Here is a 14,693-nt window from a genome sequence, read left to right as displayed (position 1 = left end):
TTTAACAGTGACTTTCACATTGACCGCCCCTTTAACAGTGACTTTTACAGTGACCACCCCTTTAACAGTGACCACCCCTTTAACAGAGACTTTCTTAGTGACTGCCCCTTTAACAGTGACTTCACAATGACCTCCCCTTTAACAGTGACTTTCACAGTGGCCGTCATTTTAACAGTTGCCTCTGAGGACCAGGCATCAGCTGTCTGCAGGAAAGTAGGTGTCTGTGTGTAGAAATAGGTACAACTACTTGTATGTTCATATGTGTGTAATGTGTGTGTATATATATATATAAATATATATATATATACATACAGTATATTTATGTCTATATATGTGGTGAGTGTGTATGTGAGTCTGTCCATGTATGTTGTAAGTGTGTGGTGAGTGCGTGTATGAGTGCATCTATGTATGTGGTGAGTGTGTGTATGTGTGTCCATGTATGTGGTGAGTGCCTGTATGAGTGCGTCCATGTATGTGGTGAGTGCAAGTATGAGTGCATCCATGTATGTAGTGAGCGCGTGTATGAGTGCGTCTATGTATGTGGTACGTGCCTGTATGAGTGCCTCCATTTTTGTGGTGAGTGTGTGTATGAGTGTGTCCGTGTATGAGTGTGTCCATGTATGTGGTGAGTGCGTGTATGAGTGCGTCCATGTATGTGGAGAGTGCTTCCATGTATGTGGTGAGTGCATCCATGTATGTGGTGAGTGCCTGTATGAGTGCGTCTATGTATGTGGTGAGAGCCTGTATGAGTGCGTCCATGTATGTGGCGGGTGCCTGTATGAGTGCGTCCATGTATGTGGTGACTGCATGTATGAGTGCATTCATGTATGTGGTGAGTGCATCCTTGTATGTGGTGAGTGCCTGTATGAGTGTGTCCATGTATGTGATGAGTGCGTGCATGAGTGTGTCCATGTATGTGGTGAGTGCCTGTATGAGTGTGTCCATGTATGTGATGAGTGCGTGCATGAGTGTGTCCATGTATGTGGTGAGTGCCTGTATGAGTGTGTCCATGTATGTGGTGAGTGCATCCATTTATGTGGTGAGTGTGTGTATGAGTGCATCCATTAAGTTGGGGACGGGCCTGCACAAAAATTTGCTGTGGGGCCCAGTCAGTTCTAGCTACGCCCTTGCGCAGAACGGCTCATGGGACGTACGTATATTTCCTTTTAATACACCACGTAAATGGATGTAGTACAATGTAACTTCACAGCTGAAAGGCAATTATGACATACATTTTTTCCTTTTTTTTCCTATTAATACACCTCAAAAAAAGAAATATAACAATCACAATTCACCGCAGAACGTCTAATGGGATGTACGTATATTTCCTATTAATACAGCGCGTAAAAGGCTGTAGTACAATGTAAGTTCACCGCTGAATGGCAATTAAGACATATAAATATTTTTTCTGCATAATGAACTACCCCCCCAAAAAAACAAAAAAAAACAATCACAATTCATCGTTAAAAAATGGCTATTTCCTGGCTGCTGAGAGCCTGTATAGTGGTGTAGAACACTGTGCCTTGCAGCAACACGCATAGTGAGTCTGCTGTGGTAGTGAAATATTACTGTGAGTCAGTATGACACGCAGATGACAGGCGCCGCTCTTAGAATCACTGCACACTTATTTGGTCAATGACGCGGCCAAAACTAACCAAATAACTCAAGTGTAAAATCAGAACAATTAACAACAGAACTGCAAGTAAGGCCGAATGCACACGGCCGTGGAACATGGACGTTGGCGGTCCGTGGTATCCCGGCTTGGATCCCGCTGACAGCGTGCGCTTCAAGCTGCCGCTGCACTACAGTAATACACTCGTATGATCTATACGAGTGTATTACTGTAGTTCCACGGCCGAGTGCATTCGGCCTAAGACGTATTCTTTTTCCTATTACTACACCCTCCAAAAAAATATAACAATCACAATTCACTGCAGAATGGCTAATGGGATGTACAGTGGATATAAAAAGTCTACACACCCCTGTTAAAATGTCAGGTTTCTGTGATGTAAAAAAAATGAGACAAAGATAAATCATCTCAGAACTTTTTCCACCTTTAATGTGACCTATAAACTGTACCACTCAATTGAAAAACAAACTGAAATCTTTTAGGTGGAGGGAAGAAAGAAAAAAAAAATTATAATAATAGGGTTGCATAAGTGTGCACACCCTTAGGCCTCATGCACACGGCCGTTGTTTTGGTCCGCATCCGAGCCGCCGGACCCATTCACTTCAATAGGGCCGCAAAAGATGCGAACAGCACTCTGTGTGCTGTTCACATCCGTTGCTCCGTTTCGTGGCCCCGCTAAAAAATTATAACATGTCCTATACTTGTCCGCGCTTTGCAAACAAGAATAGGCATTAATATTAAAGGCTGTCCGTGCCGTTCCGCAAATTGTAGAATGCATACGGACGCCATCCGTGTTTTGCGGATCTGCGATTCGCGGACCGCAAAACACACCACGGTCGTGTGCATGAGGCCTAATACTTTGTTGAAGCACCTTTTGATTTTATTACAGCACTCCAAATCTGTCAGATTGCGAGGACATCTCCTGTGCACAGCCCTCTTCAGATCACCCCACAGATTTTCAATCAGATTCAGGTATGGGCTTTCGCTGGGCCATTCTAAAACTTGAATCTTCTTCTGGTGAAGCCATTCCTTTGTTGATTTGGATGTATGCTTTAGGTCGTTGTCATGCTGAAAGATGAAGTTCCTCTTCATGTTCAGCTTTCTAGCAAAAGCCTGAAGGTTTTGTGCCAATATTGACTCGTATTTGGAACGGTTCATAATTCCCTCTAGCTTAACTAAGGCCCCAGTTCTAGCTGAAGAAAAACAGCCCCTTGGCATGATGCTGCCACCACTATGCTTCACTGTGGGTATGGTGTTCTTTTGGTGATGTGCAGTGTTATTTTTGCGCCAAACATATATTTTGGAATTATGGCCAAAAAGTTCAACCTTGGTTTCATCAGACCATAACACCTTTTCCCACATACTTTTGGGAGACTTCAGATGTGTTTTTGCAAAATGTAGCCTGGCTTGGATGTTTTTCTTCGTAAGAAAAGGCTTTCGTCTTGCCACTCTACCCCATAGCCCAGACATATGAAGAATACGGGAGATTGTTGTCACATGTACCACACAGCCAGTACTTGCCAGATATTCCTGCAGCTCCTTTAATGTTGCTGTAGGCATCTTGGTAGCCTCCCAGACCAGTTTTCTTCTCATCTTTTCATCAATTTTGGAGGGACGTCCAGTTCTTGGTAATGTCACTGTTGTGCCATATTTTCTCCACTTGCTGATGACTGTCTTCACTGTGTTCCATGGTATATCTAATGCCTTGGAAATTATTTTGTACCCTTCTCCTGACTGATACCTTTTAACAATGAGATCCCTCTGATGCTTTGGAAGCTCTCTGTGGACCATGGCTTTTGCTGTGGGATGCGACTAAGAAAATTTCATTAAAGACCATCTAGAGCAGCTGAACTTTATTTGGGATTAATCAGAGGCACTGTAAATGATGGCAGGTGTGTGCTGACTCCTATTTAACATGATTTTGAATGTGATTGCTTAATTCTGAACACAGCTACAGCCCCAGTTATAAGAGGGTGTGCACACTTATGCAACCACATTATTTTAGTTTCTTTTAGTTTTCTTCCCTCCACCTAAAAGATTTCAGTTTGTTTTTCAATTGAGTTGTACAGTTTATAGGTCACATTAAAGGTGGAAAAAGTTCTGAAATTATTTATCTTTGTCTCATTTTTTTACATCACAGAAACCTGACAGGGGTGTGTAGACTTTTTATATCCACTGTATGTATATTTCCTTTTAATACATCATGCAAATGGCTGTAGTACAATGTAACTTCACCGCGAACGGCACTTGTGACATATATATTTTTTCCCTTTTTCCCCCCTATTAATACATCCCCCAAAAATGTAAAACAATGTAAAATCAACGCAGAACAGCTAACAGGACGTACGTATCTTTCCTATTAATACACCCCGTAAATGGCTGTTGTACAATGTAACTTCACCGCAGAACGGCAACTATGAAATATATTTTTCCTTTTTTTTTTCTTTTAATACACCACCCAAAAAAAGGTTAAACAATGGTAAATCAATGCAGAATGGCTAATCACAAGCAAGGTTTGTTGGAATTACTGATGTATAATATAGTGCGATTTGGATCCCCAATTAGTGCAGCAAGGTGTAAAAGCTCCTATTGCCCAGGCTGGACACTATACTATTGCGCCTTGTTCTCCATTTATAGTGTAGATGATGCCTCCATATGCTTTCCCTACACCTTGAATAATCTTTCCTTGAACTTGTAAATCGTTCTTTGCTCCATGTCCTAATAAGTGCAGCAACCATTTGTTACCATGAAGCGAGAGGGAATTCGGCTTCAGTGCAAATCAAATTTTGGATCGAATTCCACTTCGTCAACTTCGATTTGCTCATCTCTAGTAGTAAAACAGAATAAAAAGTTTATAATGGTACAGTGGTATCCTGCAGAATAAGGTTGTCATGTCATTTTTAGCAGAAAATGAATGCCGTATAAAAAAAAAAAAATAATCAAAACCTATGTCTTCTTTTTAATCTCACACTACAAGGGTTTTGTTTTTTTCAATTTTTCAATACATGATATAGTAAATGGTGTCATTCAAAAAGGAAATGTGTTCAGCAAAAAGCTAAATGAACAGAAAAGTAAAAAATATTGTTGATCTTGGAAAGCGAAGAGGAAAAAATGAAAGCAAAAAAAATGAAAACTGTCCAGGTACTTAAATGGATAATTGATTAAAGCAATCCTTCATTGAAAGCAAAGCTTCACAATACTCTTATGCAGCACTTTTGTGCAGCCTTTATCCAGAAATCTCAGACAACTATATTTCAGATCTCTGATTCCTCATACTGCAACATGACTGCTGTTATCCATCTTACAAACACAGTGTATCTGCACTCTTTGTAACCAGTCTCTGACATTACTCTTGACAATCTTCCCCTCTCCCCATGTTGGGTATGACAAGGTGTGTGACCACAGGAATAGTCTCTTTCTCTCTCTCTTTCTCTCTCTCTTTCTCTCTCTCTTTCTCTCTCTCTTTCTCTTTCTCTCTCTCTCTCATAGAGCAGAGGTTACATGTTTGAATTAAGTTTGAATTAGTGCAAAGGCTGCTGTAATCACAGTACTTTATTAACTAGCATGTTTCCTGTATAGATGCAGAAACAACTTATAAATCCCTGTCTAGATAACAAAGTCAGTTATTTTATCTATCTATCCATCTATCTATCTATCTATCTATCTATCGCATACATTTCACTCTGCCTGCTTTTGACATAAGGGAGGAAGTAAAGGGCTAAAGTAATTCAGGTCTCTACATACTATAGTACAGAGTTCAGAAACTGGTTTTGTTGAATTTTACAATTAAGATGTTTGTGTAAACTGGGGCGTATCGATGGATGAGGCAAGTCAATGAGTCATCTCCTTTAACCCACCCAACTTGCTCTCATAGACCTCCTCTGTCTTCCTTATATACACATCTGGTAGTGCAAAACCTTGTGCAGTTGCAGAAGACCTTGTTCTGTCTCCAGGATCCTTACATGTGCAGTAAGCGGAGTTGTATACACCTCGGCATCAGACACTCACTGTGCATGCCTGGGATGTCATCTGATGTCAGGATCCCTGTGGTGGAACGAGGTCTTCTGTGTCTGCGTGAGATTTCACACTGCCAGGCGCTAACCTCTCTGTGAGAGCAAGTTGGCCAGGTTAGAGATGACTTTGTGACTCCAGCAATATACCCCAATGACTCCCTGAGCTATGTTTTGATGGCATCTGGTACATTTTAAAAGTGTATTTTTTTTTTACATTTTACACAAACACCCTAATTGTGAAATTCAACAAAACCTGTTTCTGAAAGTTGCCAGCTTGAACAGCAGTAATATGTAAATAGTTCAGTAGACCTGTTCTGAGGACAGGTTCCCTTTATGAATAAAATGTAGCAAATTGTAAGTGAAGTTAAATAAACAGCATAGAACACTCATAGAATTCTACATAAGAAACTTGAAATTACAGACTAAGGAACACATCCATTACGACAGTATTTTGAGGAGAGCATCAGAGGAACATATTTTATATTCTAGAACTACTAATGTAGTCTATATTTAATATCTCACCTCTCATGATTTCAAGTATAATATAAAGAATTAGATTTTACAAAAAAAAAAATACTAATATAAGAGATTATTATTTTACAAAAATACTTCTAAGGTAGGTCACCAGGATTCTGTGAATAAATAATATTGTTGCAATTCAATTTTTCTCTGCATAAATATAGGTCAGTCCCAAAAAGAAACCATTAGAAGTAATGTGTACATAACATGGGCCAATTGCTGTTTATCTGCTATCAACCTTCTTCCTAAGCTCTTCTTCATAGATAATCCTGAAACTCTTCAATAGCATCTCCAATTACAACCCCTTATGTTTACATTTACATCAAAAGAAAGAACCTGAAACGTACCTGCAGAGTATTGCGGATATTTGAGAAAGGTTAAAATAACTAGTCAATGTTATGGTTTTCACTTTTTTTTTTACTGCCGCCATGTGCTATTTTCATGGGAGAAGTGAAAAAGATCTTCCTCTTGACTTTTTCTTCAACTCAAGTTTGATATTTTCCCAGCAGTGCTGAAATCAGGCCTATTGAAGCTTTGCTGGACAGTTTACTGCATTCCTGAGCTTGTCTTGCTTAGTTTGCATTTTCTCCTGCTGTGAGGTGTTTTCCTTGGATGGTTACCTACAAATACACCATTGACCTCGGTGTGCATAAAGAAGACCAGCATGGACAAACAGAGAACCAATTGGACATGCTCTATTAATCATCATCACCCACATATATCCACCAGAACTGAAGAGCAGGAATGGAGGTAAAGCTGAAGTATTCCTCGTGAGAAATGGCTGTACATAACTTTCAACATGACCACCTGGAAGTACTCAGAGACAGTGACTGGGGCAAAGGCATTCTCCATGAATCAAGGTTATGCACGAAACATTGTCAGTTCTAATTGGCAAGGAAATCTAGTTCTTCACTATTAACTCATAAAGAAATTCTAAATATTTGAAAATACTTTTTTATTATGCCAATATTTTACATGTTTTGAAAAGTGTGATTTTGTTTGGTCATTTTTGCCATTCGGTAACATTTTTACTTGACTATTATTACTTTACTAGTAATAATAGCAAAGACATCAGATCAAAGAGCTGAAATAAATGTCTGTTAATGTTTATTTCATGGGTCAAGGATGCAAAGACTTTTCTCTCAGTTCTAAAAATAAGCTTGGATTTGAAACTTATGAGAAAAATTGACTTCCTTTTAGTAGCAGCAAGTGACGGCACAATTTATGGCTTTAATTAGTGTGGAGCAAAGTATCTGAGGCAGAATTTGGTCCAAAGTTTAGGAAAACTTTGATTCTTAACTAATCTGAATTTCCTTGCGCTTCGTGGTAACCAATCAGTTTTCCTAAAAAGGCAGCTGCGCATGTTAGAAATTGAAAGTGAAAGTAAGTGTAGAGGAGACCAGCCCAGGAACGTGAGATCCGCCATAATTCTGTGCTGCCAGCCAATCCACAGGTAGTCATCCCCTGTGATGTCACAGCTAGGCCGAGCCCTATAAAACCCTGATTCCACATGGTTGCCGCCATTCAGCTGAGCATAGGGAGAGACGTGTCAAGACGCTCATGCACTAGGGACAGAGAGTATAGGACAGGTTTGGAGAGGGAGACTGCAGGGAGACTGCAGGGAGAGTGCAGGAAGACTGCAGGGAGAGTGGAAGGAGAGCATAGGAGGCTGCTGAATAACAGATTCTGCTACAATTTATCGCCATGTACATAACTGTGCAGTGCACCAAGAGTCATAGCTAGGGGTGGGTTCACGCCAACGTCTGACGGATACGCCTGCATGTTCTTTAAAATGGAAACAAATATTTCCTTTTTATTTAGCCTACACTTCAATGGAGGATGGATATCATTGTATTGACATCCATTTGCTCCAATTCTGTCTGCAATCTGTTTTTATGCTGGATTTGAAAACGCTGCTTTAAGGCAGGTTGGCCTGTGTATACCTTATTTATAGCGATTTGTGCAGAATTCATTTGCAACAAATCAAATTTCTTGTCAAACTTCAACAAAGCTGACAAATTGAATTATTCTAAACTTCACTCATCTTTAGCTTTAATGTTCCAGAATACTTTATTGTAATATTAGTTCATAATCATAATGACATAAATTAAAATATCAGTAGTATAATTTATCTCATATCTATCCCACATCTATCAGGTATGTTCTTTTGATTAGGCCCCATGCACACGACCATGTCAGTTTTGCATGTGAAATAATGGTCGGCACTCTGGTCTTACTTAGCGAGGAAGAAGTACATCTGCATCCACAAAGAGAAAGTAACTAGGGCATTTTTTTTTTGCATTTCCAGCAAACACACATGGAGGCAGACACTAGTATTTCGGTCTGTCCCAGACTTTCGTCACGGCCAAACTAGTAGTTCAGAGCTTAATCCCACATATTGCTCTGTTTGGCTGTGACCAAGATCTGTCCGTCTTGTGGACCACAAACTGGATCCCCAAAACATGAATACCGGCTGTGTGCATGCCGCAAAAGATAGGACGTGTCATATTCTAAACTGCAAGATGCGAATCATGGACCCATTATAATCAATAAATCCACAATCCACACTGCAATGTGGCGGGCACATGGCCAGTATCCATGTTTTGTGGATCCACAGATTGCAGTCAGCAAAACAGACACGGTCATGTGCATGGGGCCTATCTATCTATCTACGGCGAGGAACAGAAGTATTTGAACACCCTGCGATTTTGCAAGTTCTCCCACTTAGAAATCATGGAGGGGTCTGAATTTCCCATTGTAGGTGCATTCCCACTCTGAGAAACTGAATTTAAAAACAAAATTCAGGAGATCACATTGTATGATTTTTAAAGAATTTATTTGTCTTGCACTGCTGAACATATGTATTTGAACAGCCTTTGTTTGCAATTACAGAGGTCAAACGTTTCCTGTAGTTCTTGACCAGGTTTTCACACACCGCAATAGGGATTTTGGCCCACCCCTCCACACAGATCTCCTCTAGAGCTGTCAGGTTTCGGGGCTGTCGCTGAGCAACACAGAGTTTCAGCTCCTTCCAAAGATGTTCTATTGAATTTAGGTCTGGAGACTGACTAGGCCACTCCAGAACCTTGATATGCTTCTTACGGAGCCACTCCTTGGTTATCCTGGTTATGTGCTTCTGGTCGTTGTCATGTTGGAAGACCCAGCCACGACCCGTCTTCAATGCTCTGACTTAGAGAAGGAGGTTGTTGATCAAAATCTCACAATAAATGGCCCCATTCATCCTCTCCTTAATACAGTACAGTCGTCCTGTCCTATTTATCTATCTACAGATGTAGCAGGGTTAGCACGCAAACTCTTAACTCAAATTTCAGAACTCATCTCGTTATCTTGAAACAAAAGCCATTGAAAAGCAATTGAATGTGTTTGCTTAACACATTTAGTTTAGATAACACGTCTCATAAAGCATGTGTGTTAACTCTACTACACCTGTATCTATTTATATCTATCTGTCCATCTGTCTGTCTACCAATTTATTTATTATCTCATATTTATTGATATACCTATAGTTCACTGTTTATACAGCAGTCACATGTTTTTCAGTACAAGGAAATGTACCCTGTCCTTCAAAAACCTGACAATCTAATTTCTCTATTACACATACAAGGTCTAATTTTAATGAAAGCTATCAGGATTGCGGGTGGCTTTACATGCTTCCTTTATGTTCATAAGTCTATTACAGTCATCTCAGTATGTAAAGACTTGTAATTAGAGTTGAGCGAACACCTGGATGTTCGGGTTCGAGAAGTTCGGCCGAACATCCCGGAAATGTTCGGGTTCGGGATCCGAACCCGATCCGAACTTCGTCCCGAACCCGAACCCCATTGAAGTCAATGGGGACCCGAACTTTTCGGCACTAAAAAGGCTGTAAAACAGCCCAGGAAAGAGCTAGAGGGCTGCAAAAGGCAGCAACATGTAGGTAAATCCCCTGCAAACAAATGTGGATAGGGAAATGAATTAAAATAAAAATTAAATAAATAAAAATTAACCAAAATCAATTGGAGAGAGGTTCCATAGCAGAGAATCTGGCTTCCCGTCACCCACCACTGGAACAGTCCATTCTCAGATATTTAGGCCCCGGCACCCAGGCAGAGGAGAGAGGTCCCGTAACAGAGAATCTGTCTTCATGTCAGCAGAGAATTAGTCTGCATGTCATAGCAGAGAATGAGGCTTCACGTCAGCCACCACTGCAACAGTCCATTGGCATATATTTAGGCCCAGCACCCAGGCAGAGGAGGGAGGTCCCGTAACAGAGAATCTGTCTTCATGTCAGCAGAGAATTAGTCTGCATGTCATAGCAGAGAATGAGGCTTCACGTCAGCCACCACTGCAACAGTCCATTGGCATATATTTAGGCCCAGCACACACACAGGCAGAGGAGAGAGGTCCCGTAACAGAGAATCTGGCTTCATGTCAGCAGAGAATCAGTCTGCATGTCATAGCAGAGAATGAGGCTTCACGTCAGCCACCACTGCAACAGTCCATTGGCATATATTTAGGCCCAGCACACACACAGGCAGAGGAGAGAGGTCCCGTAACAGAGAATCTGGCTTCATGTCAGCAGAGAATCAGTCTGCATGTCATAGCAGAGAATGAGGCTTCACGTCAGCCACCACTGCAACAGTCCATTGGCATATATTTAGGCCCAGCACCCAGGCAGAGGAGGGAGGTCCCGTAACAGAGAATCTGTCTTCATGTCAGCAGAGAATTAATCTGCATGTCATAGCAGAGAATGAGGCTTCACGTCAGCCACCACTGCAACAGTCCATTGGCATATATTTAGGCCCAGCACACACACAGGCAGAGGAGAGAGGTCCCGTAACAGAGAATCTGGCTTCATGTCAGCAGAGAATCAGTCTGCATGTCATAGCAGAGAATGAGGCTTCACGTCAGCCACCACTGCAACAGTCCATTGGCATATATTTAGGCCCAGCACACACACAGGCAGAGGAGAGAGGTCCCGTAACAGAGAATCTGGCTTCATGTCAGCAGAGAATCAGTCTGCATGTCATAGCAGAGAATGAGGCTTCACGTCAGCCACCACTGCAACAGTCCATTGGCATATATTTAGGCCCAGCACCCAGGCAGAGGAGGGAGGTCCCGTAACAGAGAATCTGTCTTCATGTCAGCAGAGAATTAGTCTGCATGTCATAGCAGAGAATGAGGCTTCACGTCAGCCACCACTGCAACAGTCCATTGGCATATATTTAGGCCCAGCACACACACAGGCAGAGGAGAGAGGTCCCGTAACAGAGAATCTGGCTTCATGTCAGCAGAGAATCAGTCTGCATGTCATAGCAGAGAATGAGGCTTCACGTCAGCCACCACTGCAACAGTCCATTGGCATATATTTAGGCCCAGCACACACACAGGCAGAGGAGAGAGGTCCCGTAACAGAGAATCTGGCTTCATGTCAGCAGAGAATCAGTCTGCATGTCATAGCAGAGAATGAGGCTTCACGTCAGCCACCACTGCAACAGTCCATTGGCATATATTTAGGCCCAGCACCCAGGCAGAGGAGGGAGGTCCCGTAACAGAGAATCTGTCTTCATGTCAGCAGAGAATTAGTCTGCATGTCATAGCAGAGAATGAGGCTTCACGTCAGCCACCACTGCAACAGTCCATTGGCATATATTTAGGCCCAGCACCCAGGCAGAGGAGGGAGGTCCCGTAACAGAGAATCTGTCTTCATGTCAGCAGAGAATTAGTCTGCATGTCATAGCAGAGAATGAGGCTTCACGTCAGCCACCACTGGAACAGTCCATTCTCAGATATTTAGGCCCCGGCACCCAGGCAGAGGAGAGAGGTCCCGTAACAGAGAATCTGTCTTCATGTCAGCAGAGAATTAGTCTGCATGTCATAGCAGAGAATGAGGCTTCACGTCAGCCACCACTGCAACAGTCCATTGGCATATATTTAGGCCCAGCACCCAGGCAGAGGAGAGAGGTCCCGTAACAGACAATCTGGCTTCATGTCAGCAGAGAATCAGTCTTCATATCATAGCAGAGAATCAGGCTTCACGTCACCCACCACTGTAAGAGTCAATTTTCATAAATTTAGGCCCAGAACCCAGGCAGAGGAGAAAGGTCCCGTAACAGACAATCTGGCTTCATGTCAGCAGAGAATCAGTCTTCATATCATAGCAGAGAATCAGGCTTCACGTCACCCACCACTGTAAGAGTCAATTTTCATAAATTTAGGCCCAGAACCCAGGCAGAGGAGAAAGGTCCCGTAACAGACAATCTGGCTTCATGTCAGCAGAGAATCAGTCTTCATATCATAGCAGAGAATCAGGCTTCACGTCACCCACCACTGTAAGAGTCAATTTTCATAAATTTAGGCCCAGAACCCAGGCAGAGGAGAAAGGTCCCGTAACAGACAATCTGGCTTCATGTCAGCAGAGAATCAGTCTTCATATCATAGCAGAGAATCAGGCTTCACGTCACCCACCACTGTAAGAGTCAATTTTCATAAATTTAGGCCCAGAACCCAGGCAGAGGAGAAAGGTCCCGTAACAGACAATCTGGCTTCATGTCAGCAGAGAATCAGTCTTCATATCATAGCAGAGAATCAGGCTTCACGTCACCCACCACTGTAAGAGTCAATTTTCATAAATTTAGGCCCAGAACCCAGGCAGAGGAGAAAGGTCCCGTAACAGACAATCTGGCTTCATGTCAGCAGAGAATCAGTCTTCATATCATAGCAGAGAATCAGGCTTCACGTCACCCACCACTGTAAGAGTCAATTTTCATAAATTTAGGCCCAGAACCCAGGTAGAGGAGAAAGGTCCCGTAACAGACAATCTGGCTTCATGACAGCAGAGAATCAGTCTGCATGTCATAGCAGAGAATCAGGCTTCACGTCAGCCACCACTGCAACAGTCCATTGTCATAAATTTAGGCCCAGCACCCAGGCAGAGGAGAGAGGTCCCGTAACAGACAATCTGGCTTCATGTCAGCAGAGAATTAGTCTGCATGTCATAGCAGAGAATCAGGCTTCATGTCAGCCACCACTGCAACAGTCCATTGGCATATATTTAGGCCTAGCACACAGGCAGAGGAGAGGTTCATTCAACTTTGGGTAGCATCGCAATATAATGGTAAAATGAAAATAAAAATAGGATTGAATGAGGAAGTGCCCTGGAGTCCAATAATATATGGTTATGGGGAGGTAGTTAATGTCTAATCTGGACAAGGGACGGACAGGTCCTGTGGGATCCATGCCTGGTTCATTTTTATGAACGTCAGCTTGTCCACATTGGCTGTAGACAGGCGGCTGCGTTTGTCTGTAATGACGCCCCCTGCCGTGCTGAATACACGTTCAGACAAAACGCTGGCTGCCGGGCAGGCCAGCACCTCCAAGGCATAAAAGGCTAGCTCTGGCCACGTGGACAATTTAGAGACCCAGAAGTTGAATGGGGCCGAACCATCAGTCAGTACGTGGAGGGGTGTGCACACGTACTGTTCCACCATGTTAGTAAAATGTTGCCTCCTGCTAACACGTTGCGTATCAGGTGGTGGTGCAGTTAGCTGTGGCGTGTTGACAAAAGTTTTCCACATCTCTGCCATGCTAACCCTGCCCTCAGAGGAGCTGGCCGTGACACAGCTGCCTTGGCGACCTCTTGCTCCTCCTCTGCCTTGGCCTTGGGCTTCCACTTGTTCCCCTGTGACATTTGGGAATGCTCTCAGTAGCGCGTCTACCAACGTGCGCTTGTACTCGCGCATCTTCCTATCACGCTCCAGTGCAGGAAGTAAGGTGGGCACATTGTCTTTGTAGCGTGGATCCAGCAGGGTGGCAACCCAGTAGTCCGCACAGGTTAAAATGTGGGCAACTCTGCTGTCGTTGCGCAGGCACTGCAGCATGTAGTCGCTCATGTGTGCCAGGCTGCCCAGGGGTAAGGACAAGCTGTCCTCTGTGGGAGGCGTATCGTCATCGTCCTGCCTTTCCCCCCAGCCACGCACCAGTGATGGACCCGAGCTGCGTTGGGTGCCACCCCGCTGTGACCATGCTTCATCCTCATCCTCCTCCACCTCCTCCTCATCCTCGTCCTCCTCGTCCTCCAGTAGTGGGCCCTGGCTGGCCACATTTGTACCTGGCCTCTGCTGTTGCAAAAAACCTCCCTCTGAGTCACTTCGAAGAGACTGGCCTGAAAGTGCTAAAAATGACCCCTCTTCCTCATCCTCCTCCTCCTCCTCCTGGGCCACCTCCTGTTCCATCATCGCCCTAAGTGTTTTCTCAAGGAGACATAGAAGTGGTATTGTAACGCTGATAACGGTGTCATCGCCACTGGCCATGTTGGTGGAGTACTCGAAACAGCGCAACAGGGCACACAGGTCTCGCATGGAGGCCCAGTCATTGGTGGTGAAGTGGTGCTGTTCTGTAGTGCGACTGACCCGTGCGTGCTGCAGCTGAAACTCCACTATGGCCTGCTGCTGCTCGCACAGTCTGTCCAGCATGTGCAAGGTGGAGTTCCACCTGGTGGGCACGTCGCATATGAGGCGGTGAGCGGGAAG

The sequence above is a fragment of the Bufo gargarizans genome, chromosome 4 (genome assembly GCF_014858855.1).
Source record: "Bufo gargarizans isolate SCDJY-AF-19 chromosome 4, ASM1485885v1, whole genome shotgun sequence".
Classification (NCBI taxonomy): Eukaryota; Metazoa; Chordata; class Amphibia; order Anura; family Bufonidae; genus Bufo; species Bufo gargarizans.
The sequence above is the reverse complement of the archived record's forward strand: the minus strand, read 5'-3'. Positions refer to the sequence as shown.